The sequence below is a fragment of the Sciurus carolinensis genome, chromosome 6 (genome assembly GCF_902686445.1).
Source record: "Sciurus carolinensis chromosome 6, mSciCar1.2, whole genome shotgun sequence".
In the NCBI taxonomy this organism is placed as follows: domain Eukaryota; kingdom Metazoa; phylum Chordata; class Mammalia; order Rodentia; family Sciuridae; genus Sciurus; species Sciurus carolinensis.
In genome coordinates, this window is record NC_062218.1 from 21,835,519 (window position 1) to 21,857,842 (window position 22,324).

Here is a 22,324-nt window from a genome sequence, read left to right on the forward strand (position 1 = left end):
TTGACTCATTTCAGTCCCAAAAAGTTTTTCCCCTTCCTCCTGCTGCTTATTTCCACTACAGGTCTTTTGTTTTCAATGGGTAATTTTTTTTTTTTTTTAATTTATTTTTTTTATTTTTTTTTACGTTTACATAGGGTAATGATGTTTATTTTATTTTTCCCCTCCCCCCCACCCCTGCTACCCCTCCCACCCCTCTTTTCCCTCTACACAGTCCTTCTTTCCTTCATTCTTACCGCTCTCCTTAGCCTAACTCTAAACCTAACCCTAAACCTAATGCTAGCCCCTCCCACCCCCCATTATATGTCCTCATCCGCTTATCAGCGAGATCATTTGTCCTTTAGTTTTTTGAGATTGGCTTATCTCACTTAGCATGATATTCTCCAATTTCGACCATTTGCCTACAAATGCCATAATTTTATTATTCTTCATTGCGGAGTAATATTCCATTGTATAAATATGCCACAGTTTCTTTATCCATTCATCAACTGAAGGGCATCTAGGTTGGTTCCACAATCTGGCTATGGTGAATTGAGCAGCAATGAACATTGATGTGGCTGTATCTCTGTAGTATGCTGATTTTAAGTCCTTTGGGTATAGGCCAAGGAGTAGGATAGCTGGGTCAAATGGTGTTTCCATTCCAAGCTTTCTGAGGAATCTCCACACTGCTTTCCAGAGTGGCTGCACTAATTTGCAACCCCACCAGCAATGTATGAGTGTTCCTTTTTCACCACATCCTCGCCAACACCTATTGTTGCTTGTATTCTTGATAATCGCCATTCTAATTGGGGTGAGATGAAATCTTAGGGTAGTTTTGATTTGCATTTCCCTTATTACTAGGGATGTTGAACATTTTTTCATATATCTGGTGATTACTTGTACATCTTCTTCTGTGAAGTGTCTGTTCATTTCCTTAGCCCATTTGTTGATTGGATTATTTGCATTCTTGGTGTAGAGTTTTTTGAGTTCTTTATAGATTCTGGAAATTAGCGCTCTATCTGAGGTATGGTTGGCAAAGATATTCTCCCACTCTGTAGGCTCTCTCTTCACATTTCTGATAGTTTCCTTTGCTGAGAGAAAGCTTTTTAGTTTGAATCTATCCCAGTTGTTGATTCTTGCTTTTATTTCTTGTGCTATGGGAGTCCTGTTAAGGAAATCTGATCCTAAGCCAACAAGTTGAAGATTTGGACCTACTTTTTCTTCTATAAGATGCAGGGTCACTGGTCTGATTCCGAGGTCCTTGATCCATTTTGAGTTGAGTTTTGTGTAGGGTGAGAGATAGGGGTTTAATTTCATTCTATTGCATATAGTTTTCCAGTTTTCCCAGCACCATTTGTTGAAGAGGCTATCTTTTCTCCATTGCATATTGTTGGAACCTTTGTCTAGTATGAGGAAATTGTATTTATTTGGGTTTGTGTCCATGTCCTCTATTCTGTACCATTGATCTACCTGTCTATTTTGGTACCAATACCATGCCGTTTTTGTTACTATTGCTTTGTAGTAGAGTTGAAGATCTGGTATTGCAATACCCCCTGCTTCGCTCTTGCTACTGAGGATTGCTTTAGCTATTCTAGGTTTTTTATTCTTCCAGATGAATTTCATAATTGCTTGCTCTATTTCTGCAAGGTCCATCATTGGGATTTTAATTGGAATTGCATTGAATCTGTATAGCACTTTAGGTAGTATAGCCATTTTGACGATATTAATTCTGCCTATCCAGGAACATGGGAGATCTTTCCATCTTCTAAGGTTTTCTTGAATTTCTTTCTTTAGTGTTCTGTAGTTCTCATTGTAGAGGTCTTTCACCTCTTTTGTGAGATTGATTCCCAAGTATTTTATTTTTTTCGATGCTATTGTGAATGGGGTAGTTTTCCTAATTTCTCTTTCTGAAGATTCATCACTTATGTATAAAAATGCATTGGATTTATGAGCATTGATCTTGTAACCTGCTACTTTACTGAATTCACTTATGAGTTCTAAAAGTTTTCTGGTGGAATTTCCAGGTTCCTCTAAATATATAATCATGTCATCAGCGAACAGGGATAGTTTGAGTTCTTCTTTTCCTATTCGTATCCCTTTAATTTCTTTGGTTTGTCTGATTGCTCTGGCTAGAGTCTCAAGGACGATGTTGAATAGAAGCGGTGAAAGAGGGCATCCCTGCCTTGTTCCAGTTTTTAGGGGGAACGCTTTCAGTTTTTCACCATTTAGAATGATATTAGCCATGGGCTTAGCGTAGATGGCCTTTATAATGTTTAGAAATGTTCCCACTACCCCAATTTTTTCTAGTGTTTTGAGCATGAAGGGATGCTGTATTTTATCAAATGCTTTTTCTGCATCTATTGAAATAATCATGTGATTCTTAACTTTAAGTCTGTTGATATGGTGAATGACATTTATTGATTTCCGAATGTTGAACCAACCTTGCATCCCTGGGATAAAACCCACTTGATCGTGGTGCACTATCTTTTTAATATATATTTGTTTGCGATTTGCTAAAATTTTGTTGAGAATTTTTGCATCGATGTTCATTAAGGATATTGGTCTGAAATTTTCTTTCCTCGATGTGTCTCTGTCTGGTTTAGGTATCAGGGTGACATTGGCTTCATAGAACGAGTTTGGTAGGGTTCCCTCCTCTTCTATTTCATGGAATAGTTTGAGGAGTATTGGAATGAGCTCTTCTTTAAAGGTTTTGTAGAACTCGGCTGAGAACCCATCTGGTCCTGGACTTTTCTTTGTTGGTAGGCTTTTGATGACCTCTTCTATTTCATTGCTTGAAATTGGTTTATTTAGGTTGTGTATGTCCTCCTCGTTCAGTTTAGGTAGTTCATATGTCTCTAGAAATTTGTTGATGTCTTCGAGGTTTTCTGTTTTGTTGGAGTATAGATTTTCGAAATAGCTTCTAATTATGTTTTGTATTTCACTCGTGTCTGTTGTGATGTTTCCTTGTTCATTCCGAATTTTAGTAATTTGAGTTTTCTCCCTCTTTCTCTTTGTTAGTGTGGCTAAGAGTTTATCAATTTTATTTATTTTTTCAAAGAACCAACTATTTATTTTGTTAATTTTTCCGATTGTTTCTTTTGTTTCGATTTCGTTGATTTCGGCTGTGATTTTAACTATTTCCTGTCTTCTACTACTTTTGGTATTGGTCTGCTCTTCTTTTTCTAGTGCTTTGAGCTGTAGTGTTAAGTCGTTTATTTGTTGATTTCTACTTCTTTTTTTGAATGCACCCCATGAAATAAATCTTCCTCTAAGTACTGCTTTCATAGTGTCCCAGAGATTTTGATATGATGTGTCTTTGTTCTCGTTTACTTCTAAGAATTTTTTTATTTCCCTCCTGATGTCTTCTGTTATCCATTCATCATATAATAGTGTATTATTTAGTTTCCAGGTATTGGAGAAGTTTCTGTTTTTTATTCTGTCATTTATTTCTAATTTCAATCCATTATGATCTGATAGAGTACAAGGTAGTATCTCTATCTTCTTGTATTTGCTAACAGTAGCTTTGTGGCATAAAATATGGTTTATTTTAGAGAAGGATCCATGTGCTGCTGAGAAGAAAGTGTATTTGTTCTTTGTTGGATGGTATATTCTATATATGTCCGTTAAGTCTAAATTGCTGATTGTGTTGTTGAGATCTATAGTTTCTTTATTCAATTTTTGTTTGGACGATCTATCCAGTGGTGAGAGAGGTGTGTTAAAATCGCCTAGTATTATTGTGTTGTGGTCTATTTGATTTCTGGAATTGAGAAGGATTTGTTTGACGTACGTGGATGAGCCAATGTTCGGGGCATAGATATTTATGATTGTTATGTCTTGCTGATTTATGCTTCCCTTAAGCAGCATGTAATGTCCTTCTTTATCCCTTCTGACTAGTTTTGGTTTGAAGTCCACATTATCTGAGATGAGGATGGATACTCCAGCTTTTTTGCTGTGTCCGTGTGCATGGTATGTTTTTCCTCATCCTTTCACCTTTAGTCTATGGCTGTCTCTTTCTATGAGATGAGTCTCTTGCAGGCAGCATATTGTTGGATTTTTCTTTTTAATCCAATCTGCCAGTCTGTGTCTTTTGATTGATGAATTCAGGCCATTAACATTCAGGGTTATTATTGTGATATGATTTGTATTCCCAGTCAATTGACTCATATTTGTTTTTGACATGATTCGGTTTCTCCTTTATTTGGCTATTCCTTTAGGCTAGCGCCTCCTGTTGCTGATTTGCATCGTTGTTTTTCATCTCTTCCTCATGGAATATTTTGCTGAGAATGTTCTGTAATGCTGGCTTTCTTTTTGTAAATTCCTTTAGCTTTTGTTTATCATGGAAGGATCTTATTTCATCGTCAAATTTGAAGGTAAGTTTTGCTGGGTACAAGATTCTTGGTTGGCATCCGTTTTCTTTCAGGGCTTGGTATATGTTGTTCCAGGCCCTTCTAGCTTTTAGGGTCTGGATTGAAAAATCTGCTGATATTCTTATTGGTTTCCCTCTGAATGTAATTTGGTTCTTTTCTCTCGCGGCCTTTAAAATTCTGTCTTTATTTTGTATGTTAGGTATTTTCATAATAATGTGCCTTGGTGTGAGTCTGTTGTAATTTTGTATGTTTGGAGTTCTATAAGCCTCTTGTACTTGGTTTTCCATTTCATTCTTCAGATTTGGGAAATTTTCTGTTATTATTTCATTGAATAGATTGTTCATTCCTTTGGTTTGTTTCTCTAAGCCTTCCTCAATCCCAATAATTCTCAAATTTGGCCTTTTCATGATATCCCATAGTTCTTGGAGATTCTGTTCATGATTTCTTACCATCTTCTCTGTTTGTTCAACTTTGTTTTCAAGGTTAAATATTTTGTCTTCAATATCTGAGGTTCTGTCTTCCAGGTGTTCTATCCTATTGGTTATGCTTTCTATGGAGTTTTTAACTTGGTTTATTGTTTCCTTCATTTCAAGGATTTCAGTTTGGTTTTTTTTCAGTATCTCTAACTCCTTATTGAAATGATCTCTTGCTTCCCGTATTTGGTCTTTTAACTGTTGATTGGTGCGATCATTTAATGCCTGCATTTGCTCTTTCATCTCCTCCTTCAATGCCTGCATTTGCTCTTTCATCTCCTCATTAGCTTCCCTGATCGTTTTAATTACGTACATTCTGAACTCCCTTTCTGACATTTCTTCTGCTGTGCTGTCATTGGGTTTTATTGATGTAGTATCTAGGTTTGTTTGGGACATTTTCTTCCCTTGTTTTCTCATAATGGTCAGTTGTCAGTGGGACCCTGAGATATTGCAGTTTTCCACTATTGGCTTATAGTGTCCCTGTAGATTTCCAGTGTATCACCTCCCAGCCTTCAGTAGCCTGATGTCTTCGAGGAATCTGATAAAGCAGCTCATTCGAAGAATACTGCCCCTAGCCCCCTACTGGTTCCACGTTTTGGAACTGGCTCTGTGCGGAAATGCTCTCACTGTGGGCCTGCACCGTGCAGCTGGCCGTGTGGGAAGGGCCCACTGCCGGAGTGTGGAAGACTACCTTGGGAAGACTCTAGCTGCCCTGCCCGGCTCCGCTAAGCCACCTCTATCTGGGCCTGCCACCCGGGCTGAGCTTTACCCAGTGGGCAGACTCACCCGTGGCTCTATTTCAGTCCGAGTCTCTCTATGCCTCCCCCTCTTAGCTCCTGGGTTCTGGAGCGACCGGGGGTGCAGTCTCCCTCTAGGCCGCCATCTTGGATCGCCCCGTGAAGAGAGCCTGCAGCTGGAGTGGGCAGAGCCGCCTGAAGAGGTCTCCGGCTGCCCTGCCCTGATCCCTGAGGCTGATTGCAGATCGAGGCTCTCCGCTGGTTCTTTGCAGGAGTACACTGCGCTGCAGCGGCTCCGGGACTCGAAGCCTGCTCTGGTCAGAAAGGCTCTCACTAGTGGGCCAGTTCCGTTCCGAGAACCTGGAGAAGCTGGCTGTGTGGGCGGGGCCCACCGCCGGAGTGCGCAGGACTGCCTGTGGATGACTCTAGCTGCCCTGCCCGGCTCCGATAAGCCACCTCTATCTGGGCCTGCCACCCGGGCCGAGCTTTACCCAGTGGGCAGACTCACCCGTGGCTCCACTTCAGTCCGAGTCTCTCAATGCCTCCCCTTCTTAACTCCTGGGTTCTGAAGCGAATGGGGGTGCAGTCTCCCTCTAGGCCGCCATCTCAATGGGTAATTTTTTGTGCGTTTTTTTTTTTTTTTTTTTTTTTTTTTGGTAATTGTTTTTTTGTAGCTATACAGAAAGGTGGAATTCACTATAGTATATACATGATATAATTTGATCAATTTAATTCTACAGTTCTTCGTTTTCCTGTCCCTTCTCCTTCTCCTTCAAAACCTTCCTCTACTTTACTGAAATCCCTACTTTTCATGGAGTCCCTGTTTTTTCTCCCTTATTTTGCTCTAGTTTCCACATGACAGAAATATTCAATTCTTTTTTTTTTTTTTTTTTTGGGTGCTGGGGATCGAACCCAGGGCCTTATGCTTACAAGGCAAGCACTCTACCGACTGAGCTATCTCCCCAGCCCCTTCAATTCTTGACACCCTGATTCTGGCTTATTTCACTTAGCATGATGTTCCCCAGTTTCATACATTCACAGCAAACGCCCTAATTTCATTCCTCTTTATGGCTGAGTAAAACTCTGTTGTGTATACATACCACATTGTCTTCACACATTCATCTGTTGTTGGGTATCTGCACTGGTTCCATGACTTGGCTATTGTGAATTATGCTCCTACAATAATTGATGCAACTGTATCTCTATGGTAGGCTGATTTTAGTTAGTTTTTCTTTTTTTTATAATGTGGAGATTATAGTTATTTGTTGCACAAGGAATGAAAAATGAGAAAATTTTTAAAAATATTTACTGATTCATTTATAACATCAACAAACACCTTATAAACTTAACATAAAATTTATCTTTTATGAAAAAACTACATTTTCCAAAATCAAGAAATAAAGAAATAAAGTTTGGATTTTTTTTTTTAATATTTCAATAACCAGCTTGATAAAAGACTGAATTTTTATATGTTTTCTTCTGGATTCTATCTTTTGCATTTATCTTGTTTTGGTTGAAGGATATGAAGAAAATACACCCTCACAGAGAGACAGAAAAGGACAGGGAAGTGTATGCTAATGGCCTTTCTAGAGAATTGACATTCTTCCTTCTGATTTGTGACTTCACCAACATCCAACAAGTTGTAATTTCTTAAAGGTTAGTTGCAATGTAGAATCTGAAACCATAGCAATGAACTTTTCATACTCTATTTCATTAAAATCCATTGATCCATTTTGTAATTTAACTAGGTCATCTACCCTTTTGTGATTTTGTAACATCAGGCTTTGGTCATTTGGAAAATATTGGTTCACTGAACTACTCAAAATTCCTGATATAAAAAAAAGTCATACTTCTTCATGTCAATATTTCACTATTGAGTCATCAGAAAAAGTTTTCAAGTTTTGGGAAGCTGTTATGTTCTCAGTGGCAGAGGAAAGTTTTTTTGAGTTTTAATTTTAACTTGAAAGTTTGAATTTTATCATTGGTAATAAGCACTGTTATTGCTCTAGACCTATCAGGCTTACTTTGTTCCTTTAGGAAAAAAATAAAATAAAATAAAAAATCTTTCAAATGTATGTGGTTATCTGAATAACCAGTTTTGTTAGTCCTTCTTTAGTAAAAAATGATGTTCCATGATAAAGGTGGCTAATTCAGCTTGGAACTGCAGCAGCCATTTACATGATGTTCAACATCTTTAGCAATTAGAGAAATGCAAATTAAAACTACTACTGGAACTACTGTGATTCCATCTGACTCCAATCAGAGTGGCAATTATCAAGAATAAAAGTAACAAAAAATGTTGGCAAGGATGTGGGAAAAAGGTTCAACCATACATAGATGGTGGGATGGCAAACTGGTGCAACCACTCTGGAAAGTAGTATGGAGATTCCTTGGAAACTTTGAAATGGAACCACCATTTGACCTAGATATACCATTCTTCAGTTTATAACCAAAAGACAGTGGCAGTTCTACCAATAATATATGAGTGCACTGTTTTCTGCATATCCTCATCAAAATTTATTATTATTAGTATTCTCAATCAGCAACTATGAGAGTATGAGAGAATGATGTGCTCTTCATGACCTGTGTGTTTTAGGAAGTGGAATTACATTCTTCATGAGCAGTATTGAATTCATATTTCCAAAATATTATTCTTGAATTCTTTATTTTAATAGTCTTATAACATTTCTGGGTCATTTAGTCTTAAAACCTTCATGTTTTCATTTATATACTTCATTTTAATCAGTTTACTAACTCCTATATAGTGTTGACCCTAGCACTATAATATTTCTTTTATTACCTTTTGCTTTTCTAACCCCACAGCAAATGCTTCCTCTGTACCTTATTATCTTGATACTAAAACTAAAAGCAGATTAGCTATTTTTTCTTATATTTCTCCCTGAGAAAGTGGTATTAAACTTTTCAAGATGAAAATTATTCTACCTATTATTATTTAAATGTGCAATACAGGATATGAATGGTGGATCATATTAAAGATATAATTAAATATTAAGCAAATGTTTCATAAATCAACCTTGACATTCAAGAACACCAAATAACTGGCACAGTTTTCCATCTTTTTCATCGTATTTTCCTTTTTAATTTTTTGTTTTTCTGCCTTGATATATATATATATATGTATATAAATATATATAATGTATTTATACAGATCTAATTGTGAATTCCTGCTGCACTTCTTCTACACTTCCAATTTATTCTCTTTTCCCTGTTTAATTAAAAAAAAAATTTACAGACTGCATTTTGATTCATTGTACACACATGAGGTGCATCATTTAATTTCTATGGTTGTGCACGATGTAGATTCTTACCATTCATGTAATCATACATGTACAAAGGGTAATGATAGCCACAGTATTCTGTATTAAAATGTTTTCCAAATATGAATATCTGTATCAGTCTTTAACAAATAAATCATTGATTCTGTAAGTTGACCTTTTTCAGATTTAAAACATCTTTTTATAGATCATCTTACTATTATAACCATTAATGCCAATAGAGGCAAATTATTTCTCATTGTGATCTTAAAGAGCTATTTAAGACATTTTTTACATTGTTAGAATTCCTGAGCTAATAGTGAAAATAAGTGTTTACTTGTCTGTTTGTTCCATGAGCATAGGAATATTGTCTATTTTATTTAATACAGTGAAAAATATTTCTTATAATACCTTTTTTTTTGTTTGTTATTTTTTCCCTTCCCCCCACCCCTTCCACCCCTCTTTTCCTTCTATACAGTCCTTTCTTCCTCCATTCTTGCCCCCCTCCCTAACCCTAACTCTAACCCTAACCCTAACCCCTCCCACGCCCCATTATGTGTCATCATCCACTTATCAGCGAGAACATTCTTCCTTTGGTTTTTTTGAGATTGGCTTATCTCACTTAGCATGATATTCTCCAGTTTCATCCATTTGCCTGCAAATGCCATAATTTTATCATTCTTTATGGCTGAGTAATATTCCATTGAATATATATACCACATTTTCTTTATCCATTCATCAACTGAAGGACATCTAGGTTGGTTCCACAATCTGGCTATTGTGAACTGAGCAGCTATGAACATTGATGTGGCTGTATCTCTGTAATATGCTGATTTTAAGTCCTTTGGGTATAGGCCAAGGAGTGGGATAGCTGGGTCAAATGGTGGTTCCATTCCAAGTTTTCTAAGGAGTCTCCACACTGCTTTCCAGAGTGGCTGCACTAATTTGCAGCCCCACCAGCAATGTATGAGTGTACCTTTCTCCCCACATCCTCGCCAACACCTGTTGTTGCTTGTATTCTTGATAATCACCATTCTAATTGGGGTGAGATGGAATCTTAGGGTGGTTTTGATTTGCATTTCTCTTATTACTAGAGATGTTGAACATTTTTCCATATGTTTGTTGATTGCTTGTACATCTTCTTCTGTGAAGTGTCTATTCATTTCCTTAGCCCATTTGTTGATTGGATTATTTGCATTCTTGGTGTAGAGTTTTTTGAGTTCTTTATAGATTCTGGAGATCAGTGCTCTATCTGAAGTATGATTGGCAAAGATTTTCTCCCACTCTGTAGGCTCTTTCTTCGCATTGCTGATAGTTTCCTTTGCTGAGAGAAAGCTTTTTAGTTTGAATCTATCCCAGTTATTAATTCTTGCTTTTATTTCTTGTGCTACCTTTAAAGATGATCTAAACAAATAATGGCAGAACAGAATCTATGGAACACTAGCTTTTGACATAAGTATAATTAACTTTATAAAAAAATAGTATTGAATTTCAACTGCTTTTCCACCTTTTGGAATTTCTATTCTCAACTATGTTAATATATTTGTAAGTGACTATGACCTCTAAAAACTTTTACATCTCCAATTCATCCCATGTTCCTCCACATAATGACCTATATGATAACTTTTCTGATTATACAAATTTCTATTCAAAAAGCTTCAAAATTCTAACTAATGGAAACTTTCTAAACCTGGCATTAAACATGGAATTTGGTCAATGCAACAATATTTTTATTATGAAATAAATCTGTTTTACATTCTTGATATACCTATCTAGGAAGCATTACATTTTCTTTGGCTTATTTCTTGCATAACATATTTCACAGAAGAATACTGTTAAAGAGCTAAAGATCATGATAGAGTTTTCAAACATGAACTTAGGTGGATGATGACTGTTTTATGACTGATTATGATGTTGTTACACCTTAAGCACATGCTATCTGTGTCAGCAGTATTATATTCTTGGCCCAGACTGTTCTGGTTTTCATAGAGAACCAAATATTTGAGAATTTTGCAAATCCAAAGCTTGTGATTTGTCCTACTAAAACTGATTTTCTTATGTTAACTAAAAAATTTACATTCATATTTAATTCTCAGTTTATTGATTCTAGATGATCATTACTATGCTTAAAATCCTTTTGAAATCTGTGTTATCTGCTACTTTCACCTTTTACTATCATTGAATTTGGACAATGTAACTTTAATAAATTTTCATAGGATTCGGTAATTAAAATGTATATGGCAAAAGTTAAACAAAGCTCTTTGTAACAGTTAAAAAAATCAAACATAAATTCTGAATCATAAAATGAGTTGCAGTATTTGCCCAACATTCTTATACCTTTTGGGGTAATTATCCCATCAAAGTCTTTAGATATTCTTAGCATATCTCTCTTAAATTATTACTTTTGCTTCTATATTGTTCTTCTTTTTCTGTGACTCTAACTATATACACACACATATATATATATATATATATTCTGTTGATTATGTTTCACATATTATTTATGCAATTTTTCCTCTTCTGTATTATTCCTATCTTTTAATTTCAATCTTAACCTGGATGATTTTGCTTATGTGGCATCTGGTTGACGTTGTGACCAGTCTTATGCCCAATTAATCTATGAATTTTAATTGACATTACTCAGTTTTAATTCAAAAATATGTATTTGGTCCTTTATTATTCAGGAGTTAAATTTGCCATTCATCATTTACTTTTGGGACACAGAACTCCTATTTATTTTCAAATCTACATGTATTAAATGTAGTATGTGATTTATTTTGGATTATGGTTCCAGCATCTACTTTTCTTATTTTTCCATTTGACCTTCTTTAGTGTGTGCCTAAACACTTTTGTTTTAATTTTGGGTATATTACACAATTTAGCAGGGGCAGAGGGTGAATATTAAGGAACTGATTCCTGCAACTGTGGATACTCACAGAGTAGAGTAGGGATGCAGGCTGGAAATAATAAAACCCACAAAAGCAGATTTTCAGTCTGTTAATAAGAGTTCCTTCTTCTTTAGGAAACCTTTACTTTTACTTTCAAGGTCTCAAAAGATTTGATAAGTGATATGAGGTCCATTCAAATAATTACAGATAATTCACTCCACTTAAAGTTAACTAATTATAAATATTAATTACTTCTAAAATATATACCTTCATAGCTACACGTGGATTAATATTTGACCAAACAACCTGGCATCATAGTATATTCAGTTTTTTAAAAATATTTTTTAGTTGTAGATGGACACGATACTTTTGCTCACTTATTTTTATGTGGTGCTGAGGATCGAACCCAGTGCCTCACATGTGCTAGGCAAGCACTGTACTACAGATCTACAAACCCAGCATGTATATTCAGTTTTGTGCATAAAATTAACCATCAAATTTATGTATGGAAAATTATTAAGGCTTACAATTTTGATTTTAATTCTACATAGAAAGATAAATTTTCTCTGGAAGGCACCAAAACAGAAAGATCATATTAATACTGACCTGACTCAAGGAAGTAATCTTTGAGTTATTTTCTAGTTCATTCTATTTTGATTCTGTTATGTTCACTTTTATAATATTTAAGGATAATATATATTAATTTTACCATATAATTGAATTTCTTCCTCTTGGCGAACTTAGAACTCCAATTTATGTTCCCTTAGCACTCTGAAAATGACACACACCAAAAACAAAAACAAAAACAAAACAAACAAAAAAAAACCACAAAAAAACATTATTTCTGTAAGATCCTTACATCTTGAATTATAACACTTGTTCTGCACAAAATATTATATATTGGAAAATGACTTGAAGATAGCCAATCGACTTGTTCTGCTTCTCTCTTTGGCCTTCACTTTTTATGGTACTTTTGCATGGCCAAATTTTGGTTACCCTGCTAGTCACAAATACCAAAATGGTCTGTTCCCTTGCCAGTGAAATTTAATGAAATCTCTTTTGCTTCTCTGTCTCTGGAAATTACTGCCTAAAGTCTCACTCCATCTGAAGAATTGTCAACCTCTGAGAAGAGAACAATGACACAACAGAGTATGAACTCTTTCTTACTTAGTTTCCTTCTGTCTTTGACTGTGAATCATCAAACACTGATGGTCACAAGAGTTTTCTAATGGACTTAATACTCAATGTTTTTTTTTTTTTTCATATTGTTTTTGGGTCTGAATAGGAATATTGAACTTTCAGAATTATTCCTTAACAGATTTCTTGGTCACCCAAATTAAAATCAGAGACTTTTTCAGGATGAAGTAAAATGGTAAATAGTTCTAATTGAAAATGGCATGTTAACAAATTAGTTAAAAATTGTTCATGAAATAAACTATGTTGAAAGTAAGAAACAGATATGGATAGAGGAGTGCTGTGGTTCCGTGGCATCTTAAGGTGTGCTTTTGAATATTAAGCATTGACCGAAAGTGTATGGAATATATGAAGCATTCCTGTGACTCCATGAAAGCAGAAGCAGAGACTCTATTGGGCATAAGTACAATAGAAGCTTCTTTGTCTTTCTCTGCTTCACCAGTTTCCCCCCAGGACTTGATGAATGATTATGTATAATAAATTTGTTTGGAAGAAAAATTAATCTTAAACTAACAGATATACAATGAATGGCAGCTAGCTATAATTGAAATGCATGCAATCTAATTTTGAGGAGAAATTACTTAGATATTAGCATCAATAAAACAAATTTTGTAGGCCACTTTCTTGATTCAAAATTCCTCATGAGTCAAACTCTTATTAGTCTTCTACCCTGCTCCATATTTAATCTTTTTTCTATTTTTAATTTTTTTATTTGTTCTAATTAGTTCTACATCATAGTAGAATGCATTTTGACACAATTGTACACAAATGGAGCACAACTTCTCCTTCCTCAAGCTGAACATGGTGCAGAGTCACAATAGCACTGTAATCATACATATATATAGGGTAGTAATGTCTGTCTCATTCCACTGTCCCCATAGTTAGTCTTATTTCTCAATTGCCTCATGCTTGAATGAAGTTGAGTGGTGCTATTTCTTTATCTTCCTTCCAATTCCTGCAGCTATGTTAAGGACTGTATCAACCAAGCATAAACTCAAAAGAAAAAGCAGCAGCTTTTTGCTGTAAGCTATAAAATCAGATTTGTCTCTGGAATTTCCTTCTGTTCTGAAACAAAAGTGGTGGGAGGTCATCACATTTCATATCACCACTAGGGTATTTGTAGATCTAAAGATACTACATTTATTTTTGGAGATAAATTGAAATGTATGAAATGAACATGATTAGTAGTTACAGAAGGGAATGGTTAGAGGTATATTGTTTTTAAGATTTTGTTTGCAAAACATGAAAACTACCTGAAATTATAAAACATGGAATTCTAAAATATTTACATAGAGCTTAGAGACCATTGACATTTTCTGATTCAGGGTTTTGAAGTTCAGCAAAAGCACTAGTTTATAAATCCCAGAGTGAATTCAAGCAATCTAACTTGTTTAGGGCGTGGAACATATTTTACAGAAGCTGTTTTATCATTTTACCCAAGAAACCACTTGCATCTATTACATTACGCCAGGACCTGTTCTCCTCTTAAAAAAAAAAAAAAAAAAATCACATTAAGCTTTCTTTACCCAGAAACCATGTTATTCCTACCTGAGGGATATGTTGCTTAGATTTGCTGAATGCGTCCCATAAATTTCCCTATAATGGCGATATTGTCTAAATAACAACAAATGCCAAAAGCACTTTGTAGCTCATGTTCAGTGTGTTTGGCTAGAATCCTCAGGCTGTTGATTCCACTCTGCTGTAATCTATTCAGCCAGAATGATCTTTTTGAATTACAGGCCATCGAGGGACATGAATCATACTAACCCCCAGCATATGCCATATTTCTAAATGTGGTTGTCCTTGATCTTTTCATGACTCTAAGCCAGTCAGTACTTGCCAACCTGGCATTTTTGCCCATACCTTTCTCTTTAAAAAAAAAGAATTGATTTAGTTGAATATCTGCCAAACCTTTGATGTCTCTCATTCATTACCTTCTGGGAATCTCAATCCACATAGTATAAAGAAAGATGTCTTCAGTTATAAAAATGGCATAGAGTTAAAAGGAAATGATAATGCAAATTATTTGACTTGGTTCCTATTCATTATCTATTCAATAGTTTTGGTGCCTACAATGACTTGAATACAGATCTTGTTCACTAAGTGTTTATAGAAAAAATGATTAGACAACCCATCTTCAACAAATTATGACAATGGTAAGTTTTTTCTATTGCTGATACCAAAAGGGAAGAAGGAGATCAATAAATTGATGGTGGAAAATTATGAGGATAAAGTTTTAAAACTAAAAGAAAACCCAAACTACAAAGAACTTTGGTTTTGGGTCCTAGCATTGTGTTTCTATGCATAAAAGTTATATACCATGACTTAGGACACAGAAGAGCTTTCATTTGAGAAATTTATAAAATAAAATTGTATACTTGCTTCTTACTTCAATCATTTTATTATTGGGTTTTGTATGTTTTTTATATTTGTGATGAAATTTATGCTTATGAAGACATCCATGATAGCAATGAATTATCTTTGTTTCAAGTAAACTGAAATTGGTTACCTGGAAATATTCAGGAAAAAAGCAACACACACCCTAAATATAATTTCTATAAAAATAAACACAATCCTCATGTCCTTCCTACCCATTCTCACATAGATAGTAGCAGGAAGAGGTCATTCAACTAATTATAGCTTTTAATTAATGTGAAAGAATAGTAGAGCCTCAAACACAACATGTAATGGTTAATCTGAATTGTCGACTTAGCTGAATTAAGATGCAAAACATTAGGAGGTTTCTGGTTGTCTCAATAAGGGTGTTTCTGGAAATAATTGGCCTGAAGGACAACAAACTGAAGCAGACACTTGCCATAAGTGTGGGCAACAGAGTCCAAAAGGTTGGAGGACAAGATGGAACAAAAATTGGAAAAAAAAAAAAAGGAACAACAGCAGATGCAAGCTTAATTCTTCTTGAATGGATTCTCCATTGCTGTTGTGATCACTTGAGAATATCAGACTCCAGCTTCTTCACTCTTTTGAAATGAACCTTGAATAGATAGTGATCAGATGATTTTCCATATATGATCCGTTATGATATGAGAAGGAAACCTTCAGTCAATCAGAAGTTTTATTTTGTTTTATCCTCTTTGAATTTCCCCTGGAGTTGTCTTAGAAACTCCAAAGAAAATTAGAAGACATAACTGTAGTCAAGGTAACTGATGTTAAGGATGTTAAGTATTATCTAATGAGGCAGTACAAAAATGTAGCAATTCAGCGGAGACTCATATGTGCACAGGTTGAAAGATCATTAACTCTGAAATAGGATACTTGTTTACATTTGGCATGGACACCACTTCCACCCCACACTTTGGGGTAGGATGTCCAATGAAGGGCACTTTGCCCCCGAACTTTGGTACTGTGTTCCGCTTCCAAAAAGCACACTTCATTCCACTTATGGAATTAATGAAAAAAATAAGCTCTACTTTATATTTCACATGACACTCCATGCCAAGATAAGAACATATTCATTGCTCCAAATTAAGTGCTTGTTGTTCATTTTCTGATTTCTTTATTCAAGCAGTTTTACTTCCATTGCCTCCATGAATTTATGTTTCTAAATATGTTTTCTGGACATTTAGTTTGCTTCTGATCCCTTGCATCACTAATACAGTCTTTCTATGCCAATGGGTCATTAAATTATATTTGCTTTTCTCTCTGAATACAAAAAGTGTATTATTTTGTACTGTCTTACCCTTTATTGCTTTTTTAATTCTCACTCCAAATATATACTAATATAATTAATTTTTCATGCTCTCAACTTTCTCCTCAAAGATAATGTGAAACTACAAAACACTTGGAAATTTCTAATGTAATGAATGAAAGGCCATAAAGATAATCATTTGAAAGAGTTTCAGAGAACAAATAACTTTAATTTCAAAATATTTTCGCTGTAAAATTTGTTAATCAGTTTAAGTCTGGTACACAGTATTGCATACTCTTTTGAGTGGCAATCCTGGATAAATTGTATTTTATATAACTTTCAAAAATAGAAGTATGCTCTCTCAAGTTTTGTACTAATTTTCATATCTATTGCAAAGCATAGAATAATGTTTACTTTACATGCTTATCTATTATTGAATATTCTCAAAATACTCTTTATAAGCCAATACATAAATTATTATTATAACATTATAATTTGATCTACTTAATCATTAGAATTACTTTCAATGTTTTTGAGCATTTGTATTTATCTTCTGTAATTGTTCATGTGCTATTTTTATAAGATTTTCTCATTAATTTGTAGAAAATTCTGTTTGAGGAGTTCAAATCTCTTACTATTACAAACATTGCAGATACTTTTCTCTTAATCTTAGATTTGTATGTACTTTATACCGACTCCACTTAAACAAATACATACAAACTCCTATAGTAAAATGTATCTTATCACGTTTTCTTCACTTCTGGAACTTTGCATTGATTAAAACTCTTTTCTGAAGCAGTTCACTTTAAATATGTTTAATATGTGATTGAATGAATTTTGAAGTTTTTTTCTTCCATTTACAAATCTTAACTTTTTAATCCATTTGAAATATATTTGTGATAGTTTGAAGTCAGGAACAAGTTCTATCTAAGATATGGATATCCTAATGTTTTTAAAAAAATTTAATTGCTAGAAATGATTTATTCTCAAATTATTTATACATATAACCGTATATACATTTCCACATTTTTATTTCTGATTTGTCACGATCTTTGTACAATATTATTGTTCTAATCACTTGTTAGCATTTATCAATATCTTGAAGATAATTCCTCCATCATTTTTCTTCCTTTTCAAAGTTTCCTTGGAAATTCTTGAACTTGTACTCTTCCACACCAGCTTTGGATATGCTTGTCAATATCCAACATTTTTCTAACTTTAATTGAGTTATAGTTGGCATACAAATGCACATAATCGAGGCACATTATATGGTGTGATTTAATATGTACATACACATGTAGTTACATACACATATGCAAATGTGCACACACACACATACACACATACACACACACTTGTGTCATCATCACCACAATCCATGTAGTAGACATATCAATCCCTTTAAATGCTTGCATGTGTTCCTTTGGTCTTGCTTTGTTTTGTTTGATGTGTATGTGTGTGTGTGTGTGTTAAGAAAACTTAACATGAAATTTAAGTTCTTAAATTTTTAAGTGCCCAATAACTTATTGTTAACTAGTCTCTATGCTGATCTCCAAAAGTGATTTGTACTTCTGTGAACAACTTATTTCACTTCGCATTCTGCCTGCTAGGTCCATCCATATTGTGACAAATGGTAGGCTTACCTTCATTTTTAAGGTTGAATATCATTACATTGTGTCTATATACAACATTATTTTTATCCATCTATCTGGTGATCCACATTTGGGTTATTTCCATACTTTGGTATTGAGACTAATCTTTAGTGAAAATGTGAGTGTGGATAGCTTTTGAGATCCTGATTTTAATTTCTTATTCTATATACCCAGAAATGAGATTTCCAGATATTATGGTTGTTTTACTAATTTTTTGAGAAGTCTTCCTGTGGGTTTCATTAGTGACTGGCCATTTTTATGTCCCCAGCCATAGTGTAGAAGGATTCTGATTTCTCCACAAGCTTGCCTACACTTATTATTTTCCTTTTTGGTAATAACCATCTTAACAGGAAAGTTGTGATATCTCATTATGGACTTAATTTGCATTTTACTGATGATTAGTGATATTGAAATCTTTTCATATGCCTATTGACCATTTGTTTGTCTTCTTTTGATACATGTCTATTGAAGTCTGTTGTCCATTTTCAATCAGGTTAATTTTCTTTGTGCATAGTTGAATATCAGGAGCTTTTATGTATTTTGAAAATTTATTTCTTATGAGAGATACAATTTACAGATTTTTTTCTCCCATTCCTTCAAAAAAAAGTTGAAAATCATTCTGATTATAAATATCTTTCATTTATTTGAAATTTTAGAAGTGTTGGCAGCTTTACTATGTTATCTTCTAATCAAGAATATATTACCTTCTTGAGACATATAAGTGTGCTTCAGACTGGAAAAGTGATAAGAAAATCAGAGCTGTGGGGACCCTTTGAATTTGCTATACAACAAACTAGTAAACAAGAAATAGTGTCATTCTGTGAGACATATCTAGTATGTCATAAATTGCATCTCAAAGTTGACTGGCCTAATAAACATCTGAAGAGTGAGAATACAACCAGCCCATAGGAAACTGGACAAATATCTCTGGTTTTTGTGGAGTTTCAAGTCAAGAAGGGAGAGATGAAGGTAATAGCCATGATTTCTACAGTCTCAATTTATTTAGCTGTTTTAAATCAATAATTATGGAAACAATATGTCTGTCATGTTACTAATTTGTGATTTCTTGATATCCTCAATTTTCTGTGCAATGCTTAATTTTTTTTCCTGTTTATTCTTATTTTACTGAGACCTTTTGAATTTAGGTCTATACACACTTTTCCTGGTGCTAAGTAAAAACCAAATAAAGTTCAGTAATTTCTTGGGTTTTGCAAAATGACTAAGAATTGTGGTAAGCCTTAATAATTAATTTATGTCTTCAAGTTACTCTGTTACAGAAAAATAGTTATTGGTAGTTTTTGATTTGTTGTAATGTTTTACTTATTTGTTTGATATGCATTAATTTTAACTATAAAACACCTGCACATATGATAAATCAAATTATTAACTCGTAAGAACAATTATCTTTAAATAATTTCAAATTTCCTTATACTGACTTTACTATTTCAACAAATCATTTTTACAATTCCTCCTTTTTCAAATAGTATGCAAAACAATAATTATTAAATGAGTATACAGTTTTATTTCTACTCCTACACTTTTTAAAACCAATGCATTACATATTTTATTCATTTTCTTATTTTCCTCTTATGGTTTTCAGTGTCTAAGGATACAGCAATAATCCTAGAACTTGAAATAAAAGCATGCTCTCTCTGCCAATAAATTTGTCAAACAACTGAATCCTAGTTCAAACTTAAAGGCTTGTTTGTAGCTTCTAAGCTCTGCTAAAAATTTGCATTAGAACATTGTCCCTAACTATATTTTTATGAAAGAGTACATTTCCTATATCAAAATAGCATATCAACATCATGCATTTCTTTATAACCTAACTTTTTTTTTCTGGGTACTTACATTGAAATTTAATTTTCTGACGTCCCCATCTATTATTTTCCTAGTAGAATCATATACTATATTTTGACAGATGAACCAAACTTATACCTCCCAGGAATCCAAAATCTGAGTTAACAAAGCCTGGTTTCCTTTTCAGCCATACATCCAGCTACTGTCTTCCATCAGATTTGAGGACTGCTTTCTGTCTGATCACTTTGTAGAAAATGAAACTGATAAATCTGTTTGCTTTTAGTACATATTCGATGTTTTTCCAGGATAGGTTGACTTATTCACAGTTCCCTGTATGCATTCTTCTCTATTTTTCATTGGGAAAAATATTTATGAACCATAGATTCCATATAGACACATATTTATTATGAGATGATCAGAGTCACATATAAACCTGCAATATCTGATATAATTATTTTAAAATAAAGATATGCTAATAAATGTTTCTAATATTAATATATCACTTGCTTTAATATTTGTTATATTTTTTGTCAACACTTTACATAAGAGCTAATGGACTGTAACTGTGTCAATATAATCCAAATAATCCTAATTTTTATTCTATCTAGTTTTCATTTATCTCTGCCCAGTCTATGTGTTTTCTATTATCATTTGCTCCTTTACTCTTAGGTTTGCATTGTCTATCCTTGAAAGAATCTGCTTTCTAGAGAGTTACAGCACAATTGTTAGCAAAGGCTTATCTGCTTGAATAAAACACACAAGTTCTGGAAAGACCTTGCATTCTGCAAAATCACCACTAACAATCACAGGGCTTATGAGGAAAATGTCGTTGGCCACAACCTATGCAGGTATGTAAACAGAACACTAACAAAACCAATAATTGGTGTCTTGGGAAATGATGTGGGCAGACCATGCAGGCAGCACAAGCTGTCAGGATGCTGCCTGAGGGAATATTAAACTTGCACAAAAACAATAGAGAAGAAAGTCTGGCTTGTGGGAGGTACTGAATCAATGCAGAGAGAAATGCAGCTCTGAACAGCAGAGAAAGTAAAACCTGCCAGGAGGTTAGAACACTGCAGGGGTGTGATTCTGGCTGTCTAGGGCTAATATGGTAAGTTCAAGGACTCATTTCCAATTTCTTAAAATAGGACTGTGAAGGGACCCCTTTCTAGGAGGCACCCAAGCAAAATACTTGCCAATTTTTTTTTTCCTTTCTGAGTTACAATTTTTCTCTTATTATGTTGGCTCCTCTTTAGTAAAATCAGATATGAAACAACACAACTTCTAACATATACTCATAATATTCCCCTCATTACTAGTGTTTATGAGTAAAAATGTGAAAAATGTGTTTCTACAGAAGAAAATTTACCATAACAGCATGAAAGCAGCTACTCTGAATTTTTTTAACTTGAAAAACAACCAAAATTGGAAGTTTATATTTAATGAAATAAAGTCTGGGAGCTCATTCAAAATTCTTTGAAAGACCACATTTAAAAATACTACCACTTATATTTGGACAAAGCATGCAATTTTATTTTTGGTCCTGAGTTTAGATTAATACTTTGGACCCTTACTCATATTTCTAAATGCTTTGATCTTTTACAAAAGAAAACTAGTTAATTTTCTGCATCATGCATGCATCTTTCCTTTCATACCAGAACTGGGATTCTATCTCTTTATCTTTTATAACTCTCAAAATTCTTATTGACAAGGACAAAACATCTCTAAGATAGAAAATAAAATAATACATAAGGCTGATAGGTTTTTCTAATGATAGATTACCTTACATTCCTGGAATAGACCCTATTTATCCTGATTCATTTTGATTTAAGTACCTCTGCATGGTTGTGTTTTCTAATATTTTATTTATATTTTGGCATATATTCAAAATAAAATTTATCTGCAGGTTATTTGTGCTGAGTTCTGCTCGCTTTGTAAAATGATTGGAAAGATTTTTACATTTTCTATATTCTGGGTCATTTTGAATAAAAGTAAAACTATTTCTTATGTCAATTTTGTTAATTTATGTTTTACTCTAGAAGCATCCGTTGCTTAGCTTTTAGAATACATTTCTCAAAGTTGCACATATTCTTCACAAAATTGCATTTATTCTTTTACATGATTTTGCTGTCTTCCATATCTCAAGTTACCTATTACCTATTTTTTAAAAATCTTTTTCATGTAGGCAGGGATTGGTATTTTAATATTTGAAGGAAAATATTAATTTAAATTTTTACCATTATTAAATTGATTTTACTGATTTTGACCTAATAATTATTTTGTTCTCAAAAAGTGGAATATATCTCAGTTAAGATG